Raw genomic sequence first — 22,848 nt, forward strand, 5'->3', positions numbered from 1 at the left:
GGGAGGAGCCTCTGCGCAGTCCCACCCCCGGAGGCCCCGCCTCCTGATAGTGAGTCCTGATAGTGAGTCCTCTTCATAGGTTGAAATCATCTGAAAAAAAAAATTTTTTTTTTAAATGCTTTTGTTCCTGGGAAGGGAATCTTACTCTGCCCTCAACTCCTCGTTCTCTGGATGATTTAATAAAATTTGAAAATTTCCCTTAATGAATTAGGAAGGGAACAGAGCCAAGGAGATAAGACAAGGCCCTAGAAGCATTTAACTTGTTTTAAAAAATCCAACAGGAGTTCCCGTCGTGGTGCAGTGGTTAAGGAATCCGACTAGGAACTATGAGGTTGCGGGTTCGGTCCCTGCCCTTGCTCAGTGGGTTAACGATCCCGCGTTGTGGCAAGCTATGGTGTAGGCCGCAGACGCGGCTCGGATCCTGCGTTGCTGTGGCCCTGGAGTAGGCTGGCAGCTACAGCTCCGATTCGACTCCTAGCCTGGGAACCTCCCTATGCCGTGGGAGCGACCCAAGAAATGGCAAAAAAACAAAATAAATAAATAAGTAAATAAATAAGAAACCCAACACACATTTTGTTTTTCATTCAACCTCTACTGATTGATTGCAAGGCACTGAGCTAAGTGCTTTATAACCCACCTTTCCTCACCGCCCCACTCCTCAAAGAACTTAAGCAGTTTGCCTAAGTCATGAAATAAAATCATGCTAGTTATCTGGTTTCTGGGAAGAGCAACATGCTGTTCAATGAAAACTTTTAAGCCATTCAGAAACAGAATAGGTGCCAGCAGTTAGAAATTATTTCTCATACATACTCTATTATTTACAGAGAAAATCATACCATGTCCAGGGTTTGCTTCAAAATAATGGGAGGGAGAAGTGGATAAGGATAGAAATAAAACAAATCAGCGATGAGTGGGTAATTGATTAAGCCAATGATGGGTACATGTGTATTTATAATATTCTCTTTCCTTCTGTAAGGGTGAATTTTTTCATAATTAAAAGTTTTTTAAAAATTTAAATATCATTTAAAGATTTTTTTTTTTTTGTAATTCAAATGTGGGGGTAGAGGAACCAGAAAAAATGGCTTAAGCAATTAAAAAATTTAACCCTAAAATAAGAGAAAGAGACATAAAAAATTTGGTGATGTAGATGGTGCAATGAGGAAACTAAGGCCAGAGAATTTCAAGAATAGTTATTGCCAGTGCTAAGCCTTTAACTCCTGTCTCTTGATATTTCTTCTAGTTTTTGTTCATTATACTAGTGGGAGTTTGGGGCTACTTCTGCAGCAATCTGTCCCAACTTGCACCTTCATTCATTTATAAGCATTTATTAAATACCTACCATAAGCCAATCATAGCACTAGGCTCCAGGGTAATGAAGATATAGTGCAGGTATTATCTCAGATTTCAAGGAACTCAAGATGGAGTAGGAAGACGGGAAATCTACTGCCTATGAACAGAGGTGTTAAATGTATTAGTATCACTGTTATCAATGTGGAGGCCAATCAATGGTGACCTTAACAAGAAGAATCTTGGAGGACAAATGAAGGATAAAATGGAGACAGCCAGGATAGGGGCCGAGAAAGCCTCTAAGCGGAGAGAGAGTAGCACATCCAGAGGCTGAAAGTTAGGAAGATCTGGTCTATCTAATGAACTGAAATCAGACACCTAGAACACAGTGGTTACAATGAAGTTAGAAAGGAAGGCATAGGCCAGGCCATATAGAGCCTTCTATATGGCCCTTATGTGAAGCAAAATAGACATCACTAAAATGTTTTAAGCAAGAGAGTAAAGTGAGCCAGTTTACATTTTGCAAAAATCTGGATGTGATAGGATTGGATTGGGGGTGCTGGTGGTGCAAAAGAAGAGGTAGGAACAGCTAGTGACTGTCAAAGCATCCAGGGAGTGATGGTGTGGAGGCTTTGCCTAGGGTGGTCAGCAGACAAGGTGAACTGATTCGATACATATTCTGGACATACAATATACAGGACCTGATGATGGATTAAACGAGGAATAAGGAAAAGGTAGGCATCAAAGATAATTTTCAAGATTCTGGGAGTTCCCGTCGTGGCTCAGTGGTTAACCAATCTGACTGGGAACCATGGGGTTTCGGGTTTAATCCCTGGCCTTGCTCAGTGGGTTAAGGATCCAGTGTTGCTATGAACTGTGGTGTAGGCTGCAGATGCGGCTCGGATCCTGCGTTGCTGTGGCTCTGGCGTAGGCCAGAGGTTACAGCTCTGATTAGACCCCTAGCCTGGGAACCTCCATATGCCGAGGGAGCAGCCCTAGAAAAGAAAAAAAAAAAAAAAAAAAAAAGATTCTGGCCTAAGCAACTGTGTGGGGATGATGCCATTTTTCTTTTCTTTTCTTTTCATTAAAGAATAGTTGATTCACAGTGTGCCAATTTCTGCTGTACTGCAGAGTGATCCAGCCATACACATATATATATTCCCTTAATTATCTTCCATCATGTTCTATCCCAAGAGACTGCATATAGTTCTCTGTGCTATACAGTAGGCCGTCCTTGCTTATCCTTTCTAAAGATAAAAGTTTGAGGATTATGCCATTTTCTGAGACAAAGAAAATCGAAAGGAACAAGAAAGCTAGATATTTGGTTTGAGAATGTTAAGTGTGACATGCTTGTAAGGTTTTCAAGGGGAATTGTAAAGGAGAATATTCGGGTATAAGAATAGGTCTTAGAACCACCTTTCACCAGCCAGAATGGACATCATCAAAAAGTCTACAAACAAGAAATGCTGGAGAGGGTGTGGAGAAAAAGGAACACTAGTACACTGTTGGTGGCATTATAAATTGGTGCAACCACTGTGGAAAACAGGATGGAGATTCCTCAGAATACTAAACATAGAACTACCATTTGATCCAGCAATCCCACTCCTGGGCATCTATCCAGAGAAAACCATGACTCGCAAAGACACATGCACTCCGATGTTCATTGCAGCACTCTTTGCAATAGCCAAGACATGGAAACAACCTAAATGTCCATCGACAGAGGAGTGGATCAAGAAGAGGTGGAACATATACACAATCGAATATTACTCAGCCATTAAAAGGAACGAAATACCAGCATTTCTAGCAACATGGATGGAATAGAAATTATCATAAGTGAAGTTAGCCATACAATGAGACACCAACATCCAATGCTTTCACTGACATGTGGAATCTGAAAAAAGGACAGACTGAGCTTCTTTGCAGAACAGATGCTGACTCACAGACATTGAAAAACTTATGGTCTCCGGAGGAGACAGTTAGGGGGGTGGGGGGAATGTGCTTGGGCTGTGGGATGGAAATCCTGTGAAATTGGATTGTTATGATCATTATACAGCTACAGATGTGATAAATTCATTTGAGTAATAAAAAAAAGAATAGGTCTTAGAGGCAAGATCTGGAGTGAAGATAGACATTTGGGAGTATTTAAATCACAAGCATAGATGAGAGATGACTTGAGAATATAGAAAGATGAAAAGGAGCCTCATATAGAGACCTGAAGAAATTTTGGATTTGAAGAATGGATACAGGAAAGTATTCAGTGAGAGAGGAAAGGAGTGGCTAGAGAAATAGGAAAACAAGGAAAGAGTGATGGCACAGAGAAAAGAGGATGTTTCAGGATGGTAAATAATGACTGCTACTGAAAAAGCAAGTGAAAGAGGAATATAAGCTCAAGGGTGATTGGCTAGTGGTGTTTCTTGGGTCTTTTGTTTGTCATTATGGCAGAGGATAGTGGATATGTCAGTATACTGATGCTAATAATCTAGGAGAGTGAGAGATTGATGATGAAGGGGAGAGGAGGAACTGAAGTTCTCAATAAGGTAGAGGGAGGAAATCCACAGAGCCAGTAGTCACACAGTCCCAGGAGGCACCATTCACATCTCATGCTGATGCCTTGCCTCCAGAGGTGCTACCTACAGAGAGCACCTTGTGGATAGTGCCCCCTGGAGTTGTGTAGCAAGGTAGTACCAAGAATTCAGAGAGGGAGGAAATGAAGGATATGTGATGAGATTGGCTTTTTTTGAGAGGGAAAAAAGAGAAAAAAAAAAAAAGATGGAGACACATAAACATTAGGACAGTTGTACATATAAAAGGAAAAGAGCTGTTCACTCAACTTTTTAAGATTGTTGCCAAGTGAAATAAGTATGTAGTCTTTAAGGTCAGACAAATCCAAGTTCAGCCACTTACTAACTATATGACTTTGGGAAAATTATATAACTCCTCTAAAACTCAGTTTTTTATTAGTAAAATAGGATTTGTAATACCTCTCACCATGTAGAATTGTGGCCAAAAAAAAATCCAATGCGCATATGTAGAATGGTTGGCACAATGTTCTGGCATGTAGTAGTGATCAATTATGGTAGTAGCATTTATAATAAATGCTTTATATAATGAAAAGCCATAAAGTACCACTCACATATAATACATTACTTATTTCTTTCCCTGCTTGCTGAATCATGAAGAAGTTTCTGTCCATACCAAAATCAAAAATGAAAAAAACCTCAAAGACTTTTCTGCATGAAGTTAAATTTCAGAAACTGTATGAAACAGCCTTATCAGGTTGCTAGGTAAAGTTTTCTTCCAAGATATTTTTGGCTCCCTGTCTTCTCCCTGGAGAAACTTTTAAAATAAGTTATTTGTTAAAGAAAAGTGTGAAGCCAGGATGCTAATGATGTAAAATCCCCAGGGGAGACATACTTTTATTAGATTTTCACTGGTTCGTGGAGCAGAAAAGAGTTTGTTTCTTCAGGATTAAGAGCTATTTTGCTACAGGTCCAAAGGCAAGGGCTTTTCCATGCAAGTGTATTCCCTCCCCAGCATAACTTTCAGTTATTTCAAGGTGTTACCAATAATGGCCACAGGGAGAATTTTGACACATAGGCAATTTAAGAGATTGGAAAAATCACCCTCGGCTTAGTCCTCAGAGGAATGTGGGAGCATCACAGTTTAATTAGGTCTTAGCAAGAGAGCAAACATTGTTTGTGAGAGGAGCAACAGCAGCGAGACTACAGCATCATCTGCCTTGACGGCCACTGTACAGGGAGAACCGGGAATTTTCTATGGTACAGCCGTGAAACCAATTCCAATAGAAGATATAGGTAGAAGAGGAAGACATGCCATAAGAACAAGAAATGCTTTAGAGAGAAATTCTCTAAATCAAAATTACAAACTTGTCCAAATTATCAGCATTTATTCCTTTATTCATTCATTCTGTAATATTTATCAAGTGTGTACTGTCATGGCATGTTGGTCAATCCTATGGAGGGATTGAAAGAATAGTAATCCCTGCCTGGAAGGTGTCTGCAGCCTGAGATTAGATATAAAGAAATATAATATGATTTAGAAAGGGGTACGCTATTGCCATCCAACTTCTTAAAGCTCTCTGTAAACTCAGTGGTAAAAAAATATTCAAGCGACACTTTGAAACCCACACACACAATATCATATATCCTACATAAGTAGTCCTCTACTTCTTGAATTAGAAAGAGGTATAGTCACCAAGGTAGGAATCTCCAGAGAATTTCAAGAGAAGTGAGCCAGCCTTCCTTCACTCACCATTCACTCCTTTCTTCATTCAATAAACACCTGTCAAGAGCAGCTGTTATGTGACTGGCACTATTCTAGAAACTGGGAAACAAAAATTTTAAATTTAAAAACAAGTTTCCCACCTATAGTACAGCACAGGAACATTTACTCAAAACTGTGTGATAACCTATATAGGAAAAGAATTTGAAAAGAATGGATATGTGCATATGTATAAATGATTTACTTTGCTATATGCCTGAAATTAACACAACTTGTAAGTCAACTATATTCCAATAAAATTTCAAAAATAAAGAAGGACCCTGTCCTCAAGAAGTTTCAAGTATAAATTAACTGGTCCTTCTAGATGATAATAATAAATCAAGAACAGCTAATCCTAATTTCTAAATTTGTAAATTAACTTCTTCTCCAGCTGATCAAGAAAGGACAGTATTTCAAAACAACAACAACGATGAAGAGGGTTCCTTTGTGGCACAGTGGGTTGAGGATCCAGTATTGCTACTGCAGTGCCTTGGGTCACTACTGTGGCGTGGGTTTGATCTCTGGCCTGGAAGTTTCCACATGTTGAGGGTGCAGCCAAGAAAGAAAGAAAGAAAGAAAGAAAGGACAGTACTTGCTGACAGGTTGATTTAGTTTGCCCAAGTGTATGTGTTTCTATTTAAAATATTTTAATGTTAATGTGTTTTTGAACTTAGAATGTGGAAAATAAAAGAAATAATTTAAAAGAATCATGAGGAAATGTAAGTTAGTACAACTATTATGGAACACAGTATGAAGGTTCCTCAGAAAACTATACACAGAATCACCATATGATATAGCAATCCCACTCCTGGGCATATACCGAGACAAAAGAATGATTCAAAGATGTACTTGTACCCCAATGTTCATAGAAGACTTATTCACAATAGACAAGGCTTAGCAGAAGAATAAATAAAGAAGATATGGTACATATACACAATGGAATACTACTCAGCCATAAAAAAGAATGAAATAATGCCATTTGCAGCAACATGGATGCAACTAGATATTCTCACACTAAGTGATATAAGTTGGAAAGATAAAGATAAATACCATATTATATCACTTACATGTGGAATCTAAAATATGACACAAATGAACCTATCTACAAAACAGAAGTGAACTCATGGACAAGGAGAACAGGCTTGTGGTTGCCAAGGGGGAGGGAGGAGAGAGATAGACTGGGAGTTTAAGGGTAGTAGGTGCAACCTATTACATTTAGAATAGATAGACAACAAGTTCCTATTGTATAGCACAAGTAAGTATATCCAATCTCCTGGGATAAACCATAATGGAAAGGGATATTTTTAAAAAGAAGGTATATATGTATATAACTAAGTCACTTTGCTATAGAACAGAAATTAGCACAATATTGTAAATCAACTATACTTTAATTTTTATAAATAAATAAATAAATAATGAGAATTATGTACAAGTTTATAGAATAACATATTCTTCTAAGAGTATAGGAGGGTGTGTAATGACAATAAATTACCATATTTTACACAGGCATATTATTATTTAATCTCCATCTTTCCTTATTGAGGATATGAATTATTCTAACCACAGATGATGAATAAATGTGAAATATTAGTATAATGCTGGCCTTTTTATCATATTATGTTAAGTCCCACTAATTACACATTTATATCTCCAAATGTGTACTGATCTGCTCCTCATCCACTCCTCAGATCCCTTTTATCACCCACTTCAGTCTAGTTTCTAACTAGACTAGACGAACTAATGTCCATCTCAACTGTGTCTGCAATTTTGCTGCAGTGAATCTTATATCTTCCATTTATCTCTATTCTTTGCTTTTGCCCATTTATATACTGCAATGTTTCCAAGTAGGAGATACTTAAATCATTATATATGGCCAAAGGTAGAGACTGGGAATTGTTTAATTTATTTTGTTCAAATATTATACAATAGGAAGGTCTTCTCATAGTAAAAGCTTCGAACAATATGCATAAAACAAATTGGCTTCCTTGATTATGTTCTCATTTCCCGTACTCTCAAGATAAAATCATTAATACCAGTTAAGTGTGAATAATTTAAGACTATTTCCTATGTTTTTATGTAAATATTTGTATACATAAAATATAAAGTTTTACCTTATTTTTAACCTTTATTTTTCTGCACAAGAAAGAATGTGTGCTACTTAATACATGCCAAGCATTCTCACAGTTACCCTATTATTATCATATATCCTTACTTTACAGATGAGGAAACTCAGGCAGAAAGAGCATAGGTAACCTGCTCAAGTCACACACCTAGTAAGTGGTATGGGTGACTCCTGAGTGTGTGCTCTGGACCTCTTTAACCTATCAGAATCACACTATAAGCATTATTTGGCAACTCGCTCTTTTTACTTAGTTGTATGATTTAGAACCCATGTAGAACATTATATACAAAGGATATGCAACAATGTCTCTTTCCACCTTTTTCATACTGCTTCAGGCCATTCCAAAATTCAAAGTATGGATGTGCTACTTTTTATTTCATTTTCTCCCACAACTTGACATGCATTCTTTAGTACTTAAAGCTATTCATAAAACATTCTTAGATGGGTGACAAGTGCAGGAAATTCATTATACTATAATGCTTACTTTGCATGTTTGAAATTTTCCATGATAAAAGTGTTCTAGAAAAATATACTAGGGTAAAAATTCATTATCCTACATCTTTGTGAACATGTATAAGAATTACCCTAAGGTGAATACTGAGAAATGGAAATGCTGGGTTGAAGAGAATGGAGCATTTAAAAATGTAATAGATAGCACCACATTGCAATATCCAATATGAGCATTGCTAATTTATAGATACCCACCAACAGTGTAAAAGAGTAGGCATTTCAGAGTTCCCTGGTGGCCTGGAGGTTAAGGATCTGATGCTGTCGTTGCTGTGGCATGGGTTCAATCCCTGGCCCGGGAACTTATTTTGCAGTAGGCATGCCAAAAACAAAAAACAAAAAAGCCATTTCCCTCACACTTTTAATATTACAAATCTCTTAAAATGTTGACAGTATTCTGAACAAAAAAATGATTTGATTTGCATTTCTCTGATCCCTGGCTAGGTTAAACAATTTTATATTTGTTTGTTGGCCATTCATATTTGTCTCCTATAAACAGTGATTTCACTTGTTTTTCTGGGGGATTGCAAGAATCTGTGTTTTTTATCAAATCTGTCCAGATGAAGCTGACATTCAACCATCTTGGTTGCCAAGGCTTCAAGGAATGTCAAGTTTGGCTCCATCTCAGAAAGTTGATGTCCTGCTCACATTCTCTTTCTGAGCTGCAAAACAAAACATCCTAGTTAACAAAACCAATAGTACCACTCTACACCCCCCTATTCAGTGTCACAGAAAATCCTGGTCTTTCTCCATCAAGTTTCTCTTGACTGCTATGCCCATTGAACCTCAATGATCTCCTTTGTCTTTCTTCTCAGTCCACCGAAATGCCCAATTTATCTCCTTCCTTTCCTCCATTCTGTGCCTCCCACACCCTCTACCACCTTCTAAGTGGAGAGAAGAGATTTGGGGCAAGGTCTTCCTTAAAAGCAGCAGGCCCCTCATGGTTTTCCTGAAAAAGCTTCCACCTTTTTCTACAACTGCTCTGCAGGGAACAAACAGGTCATGTTTAACATGCAGAAGACGTAGCTCACATGCAAGCCACTGCTACCTCAGCAGAAAAACTCTTTTTAGAATTTTACAATCCTTTAATCCTTTCCTACTTAATATATTGGGGTTGCCCAGATATTCCAAAATTATTCATAGTGTTTTCTTACAGCTAACATTGGATTCAAAAATTTAATTGTTGGAGTTCCCGTCGTGGCGCAGTGGTTAACGAATCCACTAGGAACCATGAGGTTGAGGGTTCGGTCCCTGGCCTTGCTCAGTGGGTTAAGGATCCGGCGTTGCCGTGAGCTGTGGTGTAAGTCACAGACGCAGCTCGGATCCTGCGTTGCTATGGCTCTGGTGTAGGCCGGTGGCTACAGCTCTGACTGGACCCCTAGCCTGGGAACCTCCATATGCCACAGGAGCGGCCGTAGAAAAGGCAAAAAGACCAAAAAAAAAAAAAAAAAAAAAAATTAACTGTTGTCATTTGCAAGTCCCACCTTACAGCATCTCATTTGCTACTATTGTTTACTGAAATTCTTTCTCCTTCTCCCTATCTAGTCAGAATGTAAAAAAAAAAAAAAAAAGTAGCTCTACTGAGAACTTGGGCTCTTCCTTTAAGTAAGCAAAAGGCCACTGCATAAAATTCATAAAATTCTCCACTGTTTGTTTGTTTGTTTGTTTGTTTGTTTTCTGCTCTCCTGGGTATGTATTCAGTTCAGGAAATATTCACTGGAAACCATCTATGTGTAAAGCACATAAACACAATAGGAGAAACAAAGATAATTAAAACACATTTCTTGTCCTCCAGAAACCAGAATCTAATGGAGAGACCAAAATAATTCTAAAACAAGCCTGGCTCTGTCATTAGAAGTACAAAATGACAGGAGAATAGCATGGATTAGAGGGGTGCGGAGAGGCTGTGGGAGCCTAGAAGTCCCTCAGGAGTTGGCTGAATGAGGAGCTGACTTTTGAATACAGTGACCACAAGAGGGAGGACTTAATCACCATGTTATTTCTCATTTCTTGGTTTTTCTCATGTAATGAAATTATTTTTCTTAATTTCTGTTTTGGATTCTAAGATTTTTAGAACCAGAGGGGGTTTCTGAAATCATATTACATAACCCTTGCAATTTATTTTTTTTCTTTTTACTGCCCCACCTGCAGCATATGGAATTTCACAGGCTAAGGGTCACATCAGAGCTGCAGCTGCTGGCCTATACCAGCAATGCCAAATCCAAGCTGCATCTACGATCTGTACCACAGCTTGCACCAATACCTGATCCTTAACCCACTGAGCAAGACCAGGGATTGAACCCACATCTTCGTGGAAATTATGTTGGGCCCTTAACCCTGTGAGCCACAATGGGAACTCCCCTTTTCAATTTATAAGTAGGGAAATTAGGCCCACATCACATAACTAGATAACACTGAAGATGAGGGCTCAGTAATCCTAACTCCGTTCCTGGGGATCCTTGCTCAAAAAAAAAAAAAAAAAAAAAAAAAGCCTTTGCTTGCTCTTTTATCTCTTGAAATATCAGTATCCCATATCACACATATGTGGGAATTCAAAGGCATTTTTCAAAGTTAATTGCATCTGGTAGCGGAGAGAGTGTGTGTGTGTAACACAAAGGATCATAATGTCAGATCAGACTCACACAAATCTAAGATCTCTTCTAATATCAAGCTCTATGAATAATTTCAGGAATATAATCAATCACCAGAAACAGCCAAAGCAGGGAGAGGGCAACTCCCAGTCCTTCTTCCCATGTAAGACTTAAGGTCTCTGCAATGAAAACTTTCCATTTTATAGGCATACAGCTGAATAGTTTTTGTAACACTTTTCAGGAAACCATGCTCCTTAAATTCATAGATTCACCATAAGCAATCCTAAAGTAGGGATATCCTGTAAAGAGCATTCCATAAACAAGGACACTCCTTCTAAGCAATAACCATGTATCTTCCAGGAGGTTCAGTTATTGCCATGTTTACATTACTGGGTCATCTACTGTCTTTCTTTGTCTGAGAATATCTTGACCTCTCCACCCCAGTAAATGAGAGAGAAATGGATGAAAGACCACCTGTCTTAACTCCTTCCTGTCCAATATTTAAATATTCAATAAACAGTAAATGGGCTGGCATTCCCAGTCTGGTGCAAGGAGAATGGCATTCTCTCCAGTGCCCCAAGCCCCGTGCAGTGGGTTAAAGGATCCAGTGTGGCACAGCTGTGGCATAGGTTAGAGCTATGGCTCAGATCTAATCCCTGGCCCAGGAACTTCCATATGCCAGAGTGCAGCCAAAAAGAAAAAAAAAGAAAAAAGATAATGTAACAATAAAAAAAGTATTTTGAAGTGAATGATGATAAAATTACAGCATATCAAAATCCGTGGGATACAATATAAGCAGTGCCTAGAGAGAAATGCATAACCATAACGATACATTAGAAAAGAATAAAGGGTCCAAAGCATGGACATTTAAAGGTGGCTTATGTCATCCATATGCAGCTAACCCTCAAATTTTTATCTCCCACTCAAACAGTAGCCCCGAACTGCAGACTTCTCTAACCAGCTGCTTTACTTACATCAATTTTTAGAAGACTAACAAGTATCTCAAACCTAAGTAGGTCTTAAAAATAACTCTTGATTTTTTTTTTTTGCTCCAAATGATGTTCCTCTCCCACTATCTGCATCTTGATAAATGACACCTCATTTTTACATTTGCTTAAGCCCCAAATTTAAGGGTTTTCCTTGATCCTTTTCTAGCCCAACAGGAGCTATTTTGTCATTTCTGGTTGTGGACCCTTTGTGTCATTTGTTTTCCATAGATCAGCCAGAATGACCTTTCAAAAAAAAAAAAAAGGAAATCAGGCCATGCCAAACAATCTCCTGGTTAAAACCCACCAATGGCTTTCTATTGCCCTTGAAATAAAATTGAAACCCCACAATGTGCTCTGCATGGTCAAAGCATAATCCTGCTGTGCAAACCTCACATATTATCACTTTCTGCCTTCATTGCATCTTCCATTTAGTTTTTTGAACAGAACTTCAAGTTCTTCCCTCTCCTAAGCTCAATGCACTGGTGACACCCTCTCTGTGGAAAGATCTTCCCAGACTCTTGTATGACCTGCTCATTCTCATTTGCCAGGTTTCAGCTCCCATGTCTCTTCTGTAATAGTAAGTAAGCTAATGAACATCTCTGTCATAAATCAAGCATCCACATATCAACTAGATGAAATAGAAAAAAAATATTTCCAGCATTCATGTGCTCCTACCAATGATAGTCCTTCCTCACCACAGACATAAGTACTATCCTGACTTTCGTGGTGATTTCTCTGTTAATCGTTGTGGTTTTACTACCTGAGATAAAATTCCATCCATAAACAATATATTTTAGTGTTGCCTGCCTTAAATGAAATCATATTATATTTTTTGTGTGTATCTTACTTTTTTACGCAATATTGTGTTTGTGAGATTCATCTTAGCCACTGTGTGTAGTAGTAATTTGTTTATTCTATTGCTGCAAGGTATTACACCACATGAATGTAACACAGTTTAGTTATCCATTCAGTTACTGAAAGATATTTAGGTTGTTTTCAGATTTTGGTGAATAATGCTACTATAAATATTCCTGTACTTATGTCTTGGTATACATTTGTGAGAGATACTAGAAGTGGATTTGCTAGGTCATAAGATAAGAGCATTTTCAACATTGCTGGATAATGCCAGTGTTTCAAAGTGGTATACCAAATTATATTCCCACTAGCATTTTATGAGAGTCCTCATTGCTCTTTATAAACATCAATACTTGGAATTTTCAGATTTACTACATTTATATAATTTCAGCAGAATTACAGAGCATCTCATTTAATTTGCAGTTCCCCATTGCTGTTGATGTTAAGCACTTTTTCATTGCTTATTGCCATTTAGACATCCTTTATATATGTGTGAAGTGGAAAATTGAGTTTTAAAACTATTTTTATAGGGCTGTTGTCTTTATTCTATTGCCAACTAGATGTTATTTATATATTTTATGTATGAACCTTATTTTGTTAATATAGGCAGCAAATAGGTTCTTCCACTCTGTGGCTTGCCTTTTAACTGTCTTTTGCAAATTGATGCTCCGAAAAGCAGACACTGAGTTGGAATAGAAAGCGAAAATATTTTATTGTGGAGTAACACCTGTGAAGGTAAAGGAAGGAAATAGATTTGGGCAGAGAATTCCATCGATAATTTCAATCTGAAAAAGTTTCTGCCAACCCATGGGGAGCCCTGGAGCAAAAACATTTCATTATATGAATCCTCCACTGGGTAGAAATGATGGGCCACTTGTACTGCTGCTTTGCTCAGTTAGTCATTGGCCAAGGACCTCCTCAAGAGGAGAGCGACCTTGGTTACTACAGCTTGTTCCGTTTTCCCCTGGGGACCACTTCAAGAATAGCATGACCTTGGCTCAACAGGTAGGCAAATAGGTGGAGGCAGTCATCAAACCACAGTCCTTGCAGCTGGGCAGCAAGTCACTCTCAAAGGGGGCTCTGAGCGGCACATCTGTATCTGTCACACTCATTTAATTTTTTTTAAAGAACAGTAGTTCTTAGTTTTAATACAGTAAAAATTTCAATTATTTACTTTATGGTTACCGTGCTTTGTGTCTTGCTTAAGAAATCTTTACCTAAGCTGAGCTCAGGAAGATATTTTCTTACACTCTCTCCTAAAAGCATTTCAGTATTAGCTTTCACATTTAGGTCTTGAAATGATGGAATTTATTTCTGCATATAATGTGAGAAGAAGATCTGTTTTTCCCACATGGGTACTCTTTTGGCCCCACATAATTGAAAACACCATGTCCTCTCTATCGATTTACAATGCTATCCCTGTTACATACCAAATGTGTATACTATGTATGTATGGGTGTGTATGGGTTCTCTCTACTCTTCCTTTCTATAGCATCTTATTCTTCTTTATGAGTATCTTTATTATTTGGGGACTCCTTAAACTTTCACATACATTTTAAAATCAGCTCATGAATGTCCTCCCAAATATATGATTTTGACTGACACTTTAAAAGAATTTATATCTACAGTATTGTCTCCTAATCCATGAACATAGTATATCTATTTATTCTTTAGTCTTAGAAAGAAAATTTTACAGTTTTCTCCATAATAGTTTTAAAAACATACTATTAGATTTATACCTAGATATTTTATATTTGTTGACAATATTGTAAATGGTATTTTTCAAAAGTTTTATTTCCAGCTCTTTTTACCAGAAATATAGTTGATTTTGCTATATTGATTTGGTATCCAACACTGCTATTAAATTACTTTATTAATTCTCAAAATTTATCAGTAATTTCATTCACATTTCTGGGTATACATTCATATTAATTGAGAATAATGTCAATTCTGTTTTTTCTTTTCCAATATTTAACTTTTTTTTTCTTTTGCCTTGATGTGCTAGCTAAAATCTCCAGCACAATGTTGAAAAGAAGTGGTGATAGCAGTCAAACTTAAACAATATGTATCCTTGTTTTCACTTATATCTTGGCCTGGTAAGTTTTTATTATCTTGTTAGTTCTTTTTTACTTTTAAGAAAGTTCTAAACTATTTTACCTAGAATTTTTGTTATCCCTAGAAGAATTGATCTAAATAACATAACTGTCTCTATTCCTGGAAAACCTGAAACTTGCTTTGTTTTGTTTTAATTTCTTGACTCAGGTATACCCACTTATCTTTGTTGTTATTGTTTTAGGTTAAGCTGTCAACATTTTTTTTCCTGACCCATTATAATAATCTTCTAAATTTTCTATCTACTCCTCTACTTCAATTAATTTTCAATCCTGCTGACATTTCAATCAAATGCAGATTTGATTGTGCTTCTTCCTGAATAAAATCTTTTTATTTATTTATTTATTTATTTTTTGTCTTTTTAGGGCTGCATCTGCAGCATATGGAAGTTCCCAGGCTAGGGGTCGAATCCAAACTGCAGCTGCTGACCTATGCCACAGTCATATCAATGCCAGATCTGAGTCACATCTGCAACCTATGTCACAGCTCACAGCAATGCTAATCCTTAACCCACTGAATGAGGTCAGGGATCAAACCCATATCCTCATGGATAATAGTTAGGTTCTTAACCCACTGAACCACAATGGGAACTCCAGAATAAAATCTTTTACTGTCTCTCTCAATTCAGCTGGAAATAGCCTCTCTCCCCACTCTCTCGTGTATTCTGCATTCCAACCACACATATATAGCAAACACAATATTTTCAACATTCATGGTTTTTTTTTTTCTTTTAGGGCTGCACCCACAGCATACGGAGGTTCCCAGGCTAGGGGTTGAACTGGAGCTACAGCTGCTGGCTTACAGCATAGCCACAGCAACTTGGGATCCAAGCCACATCTGCGACTTACACCACAGCTTATAGCAATGCCAGATCCCCAACCCAATGAGCTAGGGCAGGGATTAAACGTGCATCTTCATGGATACTAATCAGATTCATTTCCCCTGTGCCACAAAGGGAACTCTCTCAACATTCATGCTTTCATCTTTCCTCTGGATTTGCTGTTGTTTAATTTACCTACAATGTCCTTCTGTTTACCTGGTGAACTATTTACCCTTCAAGTTTCAGCTCAGATAATTAACTTTTTCTTGATGCTCCCTATGCCGTTCCGTTATGGATTGAACTGTGTTCCCCTAAAATTCATACATTGAAGCCTAAATCCCTAGTATCTCAAAATGTGACTTATACTTGATACAAGGCCTTGAAAAGAGTTAATTAAGTTAAAATGAAGTCATTAGAATGGACCCCAATCCAAGTAGATTTATAAGAAGACATTAAGACATGGAGAGGAGTTCTCATCGTGGCACAGAGGAAATGAATCACACTAGAAACCGTGAGGTTGTGGGTTTGATCCCTGGCCTCGATTAGTGGGTTAAGGATCTGGCACTGCCATGAGCTGTGGTATAGGTTGCAGGTGCAGTTTGGATCCTGCGTTGCTATGGCTGTGGCACACGCTGGCTGTTGCAGCTCAGATTCCACTCCTAGCCTGGGAACCTCCAAAAGCTGTGGGGGCAGCCCCAAAAGGAAAAAAAAAGCTACAGGGAGAGACACCAGGGGTGCTCTTGCACCAAGAAAAGACCATATGAAGACACAGCAAGAATCAGCCAGCTGTATGCCAAGGAGAGCAAACTTAGAAGATACCAAACCCACTGACATCTTGATCTGGGACTTACAACCTCCAAAACTGTGCAAAAGTAAATTACTATTGTTTAATCCATCCAGTCTGTGGTAGTTTGTTACAGAAGTCTTGACAAACGAATATACTCTATCTCTCCCTGCCCAGAAAGACACTCCCTTTCCACACTTCCTTAGAGCCTTTTACACAGCTCCATGGTGGCTTATCACCTAAAATTGTCCTAGTTTTTCATGTTCGTCTCATCACTGATTCTGAAAAACTGAGTTTCTGGAAAAAGAAAAACAAACCATGACTTAAATGAGTGACTATGTTTCAAAACGAGAGGCGAGAGGAGAATTACTCTTTGGAAAAACAATGAAAAGTCTCATGGATTGCAGAGCAGCCTGAACCCAAGGGTTTAACCCTGCAGAAATGCTAAACATGGGAAACTACAGAACTTGTAATTTTCCCTTGAGGTAAAAGTTAAGACAGAGTACTATTCCTCCTGGGAGTAGAAACAAGGTGGGATGTTGGAAGTAAAACAGAGTAACAACTTGAATGTGCTTGGATTCCTGTCAACTGCTTCAGGCTGAATTGGGTGATGAAAGAATATGTATTAACCTAGCAATCTCTGAGTGGTTTTTATCCAGAAGTGTTCACTTACTGTGGAAGTGTGTATGAGGGAGTGTGTATGTGAGAATGTGTGTGTAAGTGTGTGTGAGCGGGGGTTTTAGGATGGTAAAAGTGGTGAATATTTCAACATTGTGGTCAGGCTGTTTAGAGTCAATCCCTAGCTTTACCCTTTACCAGCTTAAAATATCTAAGCCTCAGTGTCCTTATCTGTAACACTGGAAATGGAAATAATGGCTATTCTAGTATCTATTTCACAGTGTTGTTGTGAGGGTTAAGGATGAAACTAGTGAGCTTTTAATAAATGTTAACTGTTGTTATGATAAAATATATGTACCCCACTCAATTGAGTACATATACTTTAAGTATCCTTAGAAGAGAAACCCTTGTATCCTTCAGTAATTGGGAGAAAAGAATCTAGCAGCACACAGATACCAGGTAACCTTCCGTTTTGGAATGCCTAGTGTACTTCTTCGTGAGTATGTTTTTGTACATCACAATTTAAAGTCTCTTTCAGCTGAGTTTTTTACCATGTATGACTCGGACAAAAATGCAGTCCATTAACTGAAGCTTTTGCTTGGGAATATCACAAGTCTAGAGAGGAAATACATTACCACATAAGAATTCCCATTCACTAGAACTTTCTCAAGCATGGCTCTCCGCATACCAGTTTGGAAGTAATCTATTGGATTCTTACTCTGTAACCTATATTCAGATTTGGAAAGGGGCCCTTCTGGCACATTATGGCAATTATAAATGTATAGCTTTTCCGGAAAAAAAATCTCAGAGGGTAAGGTGACAATGGCAATTGTGCCAGCTGTGGAAGTGCATAAGGGTCCAACTCTTTTAAGCACTTAAACAGCAACTTTGAAGAGTGTACAACACTTGTTTTCCTTCCTGAATGAAACTGTCCAGCTTTCAAGTCTCCAAGCTAAATGCACAGTGGATGGTTGCCTGGGTGACAGCCCGTAAACTAAGCAGTCTCTTTGCAACTAAACTGAAGGGCTTGTGCACACAGAACCAGCTTTAATTATCTTTTTTTTTTTTTTCAAGTACTTTGGGAAATAATCAAAGAAAAAAAATCTAAATCTATGTTGCTTTTAAATGGATCCCTTGTTGAAGTGTGGGGGTTGACAGCTGTCCCAGAAAATCAGGGCCACGGTGAATTAGGATGATGTTGACTGATGTTTGGCTTGGTGTTTCTTCCATGGTATACCAACTTCCTCGGCAAAACATACCACAGGTAAGCCAAATCTCCACTTTTCATTATACTTTAGATAATACCCTATGCTAAAACTTTTTTTTTCTCCCCAAATGATGTCCCATAGGAGGACTATCAGGTAAACTGATACAGGAAAGTGTGTCTTAATCTCAAATAATTATATACTTAGAGTTGTTGTAATAAGGATACCTATTTACTTATGAGACAGATACTATTTTTGACTTTTCAAATATTGACATGATCCCTTCCAATATTTTATACAGACCATAGGCTAAACTGGTAAGGATGGGAAAAGTACACAAAAATACTGGTGTCCATTGAATTATATCCAGGGACCACCTTTTTTTTCTGTGCAAGGACAATCTTTTATTTTAGTTTAATCGCCTATATATGTGTTAACTTAAAGTGACATAAATTTTCTTGTATCACTCAGTATTGTATGTGTTCTTGGACATATTTTCTCAATATGAAAGGAGATTCCCATTGCTTTAAGTCTTAATTACATACTATTCCAAATCAAATGTACAGTGTAATAAAAAGATTTTGTTTTACGAGTAGATTAACCAGGCATGCAATTGAGGATAAAAGAACCAGGCTTCAATAAATGCCAAACCAGAAATCCCTGAGGAATGAAATGTCACGGCTTAAAAAAAAAAATCATTGATCAAAACAATCCTAAAAGAAAAACTGAGAAAAGTTTTTTAGGAAAAAACTTAAGACGGAAATGCACAGATTGAAGCTCAGAAGAGGAAATGGAGCTCACTAATAAAAAGCAGTATGGGTCTCTCTACATTAACCAAAAGAGCTACCTATGTATAGGATGATGCTATATGTCAATTCAATCTTCACTGTCTCCCTCCAGTCACTAGAGTGTATGAGACAGTAGATGTCACATAATGAACACATTGCTCAATATTGTAGCGATTTGATTTGATAACTCTTGGGTTGCCGTTGGTTTAAATCTTAATTTCATTTTTTACTTATGAGATAGATACTACTTTTGAAATGCTCTCACATAAAGGTTATATTATAGAGTTAAACCACAATACATTGTCATTTCATTGCTAGGGGTAATGACCTTGGGGGAAAAATACCTTTGGGTTTTATTTCTACTTTATAAATAAGCTGGTGCTATAAATATGTGGTTTTTTTGTCTCATTATTGTTTGACTATCTGATTTGCAGCTTAATTATCCTTTGTTCAGTTCATTTCTTTTAACTGAAATGATACTACAAATATTGTTTGCAATAATAAGGTGTATAAATCCAAGTTGCTGAACAATTTGCTGGGACAGACCTGTATACTGGTTTTAAATTTTAGCGTGGCCTAATTTTGGAGGTATCATTTACTCCCCTGCTTAATCTAACACTCCTAATGTTAATGATTAGCATAATGATAATTTAGTGACAGCAATCAATCAAATGTCTACTTCATTTAGAAGAGCTCGAAAGAAATAGACAAGCATTGCTGGATGAGGCGTAAATTAGTAAAGCTATTCTGGAGAATAATCCAGTAATATTTAGTGAAATAGGATACACTCGAACCATTCACCTTAGAGAAATTTTGCACAGTGCATAGTCAGGCCTGAACCAGGAATGTTTATCACAGTGTAGTATTCACATGTCAAGTTAAAAAATAAGTAACAAGCAGCAGGAATTAATACATTATAAATCAACTATACTTCAAGAAAAATAGCCATCAAAAAACCCAAGATCTATAGTACAATATCATTTGTGCAAACTTAAAATATGCACACACATGCAGTAACACCATATGCCTAATAAATATATCTATATAAAGATATCTATATCTAGATATATATCTGAGGATATGTCTTAGGCACATTAGATTGGGTTCCTGTGAGGCAGAGAGGAGTGGGAGAAAGGATCAATCAGAGCTGAAGGGGAAAAATATGAAATGAAACAAGAGGAAAGTTGGACATGACCCAATACTGCTAATGAGGAGTATGATTAACCCAACGACTTTTAAAGTCCAAACAAGGAAATAAAAATAGGCCTATTTTTACAAATAGTCCTTTAAATACTAGCTGCATTAAATCTTTGGAGCACTCACACCCATATCTCTCCAGCATAAAATTTCATTTTGCCTATGCCTTATTTTCCAGACTTACAAAATATAGATAATAATGCTACTGTTCTGATGATGTTGTTTGAAATTAAAAAATAAAATATATGTAAAGCATTTAGAATAGTGTACAGTATGTAGTAACCACTCAATAAATGTTGGATGTTATAGCTCTTATTGTATTATTGTTACTATGTCACATCACTTGAGCAAAGGTAGAGAAAAAACTGAGGAATTCCTTCTAAAGTTCACTTTGCTATTTATTAGAAACTTGGAGGAAAAACTGATTTTCTCCTAGGAACTTTAAATCAAAAGGAATACTTGGAGATGATAAATGCCAATTAGAAAATAAAGTGAATGGCAAGGAAGGTTGTGGACCAGATTCTTTTCACTAAGGCTAAGAATCAGCTGATTGCTCGAGCAAAAAAAAAGATACATCCTAGAGACAATAAAAAGATCAGTGGTTGTTAAGGATTGGAGGGGGCTTGAATAGGTAGAGCACAAAGGGCAGTGAAACTATATTATAATGGTGAATACATGTCATTGCACATTTGCCCAAACTCCTAGAATGTCAACACCAAGACTGAACCCTAATGTAAATTCTGGACTTTGGATAATACCGATGCATCAATGCTGGTTCATCACTTGTAACAAATGTTCTGTGCTGGTGCTGTGTGTTGATAATGGAAGACTGTGTGTGTGTGTGTGTTGGTGGGGGCGGTTGTCAGGGATGCTATGGGAACTCTCTGTACTTTCCACCAATTTTGGTGTGAGCCTAAAACTTCTCTAAAAAATAAAGTCTATTTTAAAAGAGTCTATAAAATAATTTTTAATTAAAAAAATGGAGTTCCTGTCATGGCTTAGCAGGTTAAGAATCCCACTATATCCATGGGGATGAGGGTTCAATCCCTGGTCCAACTCAGTGGGTTAAGGATCTGGCATTGCAGTGAACTGTAGTGTAGGTTGCAGACATGGCTCAGATCCTGCATTGATTGCTGTGGCTGTGGCATAGGCCAGCAGCTGCATCTCCAATTCGATCCCTAGCCTGGCAACTTCCATATGCCATGGGCGTGGTCCTAAAACATATATATATGTATCTTCCCAGCTTCATCCCAGACCTACCAAGTCAAAAGGAGCTTGGAAATCTTTGTTTACAACAAGGGGAAAACACAGTTCTGGTTTGGGGAACTGCACTGAGCTAAGGCCACATTTCTTTGAAATCCATGGAGACAAGACACTCTGCTTATGTTTTGGCTCTCCAGCTGACCTCATTTATTATGATTCTGTAAAAGCAAATGCCTGCCACCCCAACATCAGGTCTTCCCTAGTTTCCAGCTACATCCTTTTGGACCCATCTTTCATTTTCTATGGCCAATCAGTCACAAACCCTGTTAAGCTTTACTTTCAAATTTTTGTTTGTGCCTTCCTATTCTCAATCATTATAATCTTACTAAAGTATCATGTTCCTAGAAGGGACTACCCAAAATATTCCATGGGCTTCCCCACCTATTCAGGAGTAAAAGGATAATTCATACCGGTCCTCTTTCTCCTCCTTGGCCCTGGGTAACTTTTACTCATGCCCTTCTCCTAATCAAAACTGCCCTTTCTCCTTCACTCTGGCTCTCCAAATATTATTGATGCTTTTCTTTCCAGCCACATAGCCATTTCATTTCTCTGAAATCTATAAAATTCTTTGTTGTTTTACACCTTTTTTTTGGTATTTTATCTTAACTGTTTTATGCCATGTTCTATTGTGCAGGTCAGTGAAACTTCTGAAGGACATTTATCCTCTTAAATGAATGGATGAATTTATCAAATAGTACCCTATCTGGGGTGAAGTATATATTCTCTTTGAAAAAGAAAGCTTAAGTAGTCTGGCCCATGAATTCTGAAGGCTATTAGAATGTAAGACCAATTCTAGACATTTTCTTTATTTTTCTTAGCTTTTCTCCATAAAGTTGTACTATGAAATGGCCTTTTGTTCTTTTGCTTTCAGTCAAATACCAATTCACTGCAAATGCCCATTCAAGGAAATAATAGCATGTCCCTTCAGACAGTGACTGTTGGAATATAGAGTCTGACAAAGGATTTTGTACTGTTTCCAACAGTAAGAGGCTCCATGGGAGGAGGTAGTTTGGTGACTTCAAAAACTGCAATTTAGGAGATATTTCAATGATTTGGAAAACTGAGATGGGATATTTTAAAATTAGAACTTTCCTGGAAAACCTAGAATGGTCTCCACCATACTCTTTGATGACTCACACTGTACTAGAATTATGGTGGACACAAAAGTATAAGGCATGCGATTTTTGAAGTCGCCCATGCTACTGGGGAGTTTACAGTATTATTGGGAAGATAAGACTTTCCTAAAGAAAATAATTATAGGGATTTTAATAAACAACACTAAAGAAAATAAAATCCTATAATAATTTTCAACAACAGGATGTGCCACTGTTTTGCATATAGTATTTCAGATCCTCACCAACCATTTGATGGGATCTTATCATCTCCATGTTGGAGATGAGAAAATGAAGCTTGGAGAAGCTGAGTGAAA

At 37.5% G+C, this 22,848-nt stretch overlaps 1 protein-coding gene across 2 annotated transcripts in view; it reads left to right on the plus strand.

Moving 5' to 3' along the window:
• The window catches only part of MAP3K19 (mitogen-activated protein kinase kinase kinase 19), a 65,482-nt gene continuing 60,602 nt past the window's right edge, over positions 17,969-22,848 (plus strand). For both annotated transcript variants that reach the window (XM_003483595.4, XM_021075753.1), the window contains exon 1: positions 17,969-18,230. The gene's annotated coding sequence lies outside the window, so the exon portion shown is untranslated. The remainder of the gene's footprint in view (positions 18,231-22,848) is intronic.

Source organism: Sus scrofa, chromosome 15 (assembly GCF_000003025.6).
Source record: "Sus scrofa isolate TJ Tabasco breed Duroc chromosome 15, Sscrofa11.1, whole genome shotgun sequence".
NCBI lineage: Eukaryota > Metazoa > Chordata > Mammalia > Artiodactyla > Suidae > Sus > Sus scrofa.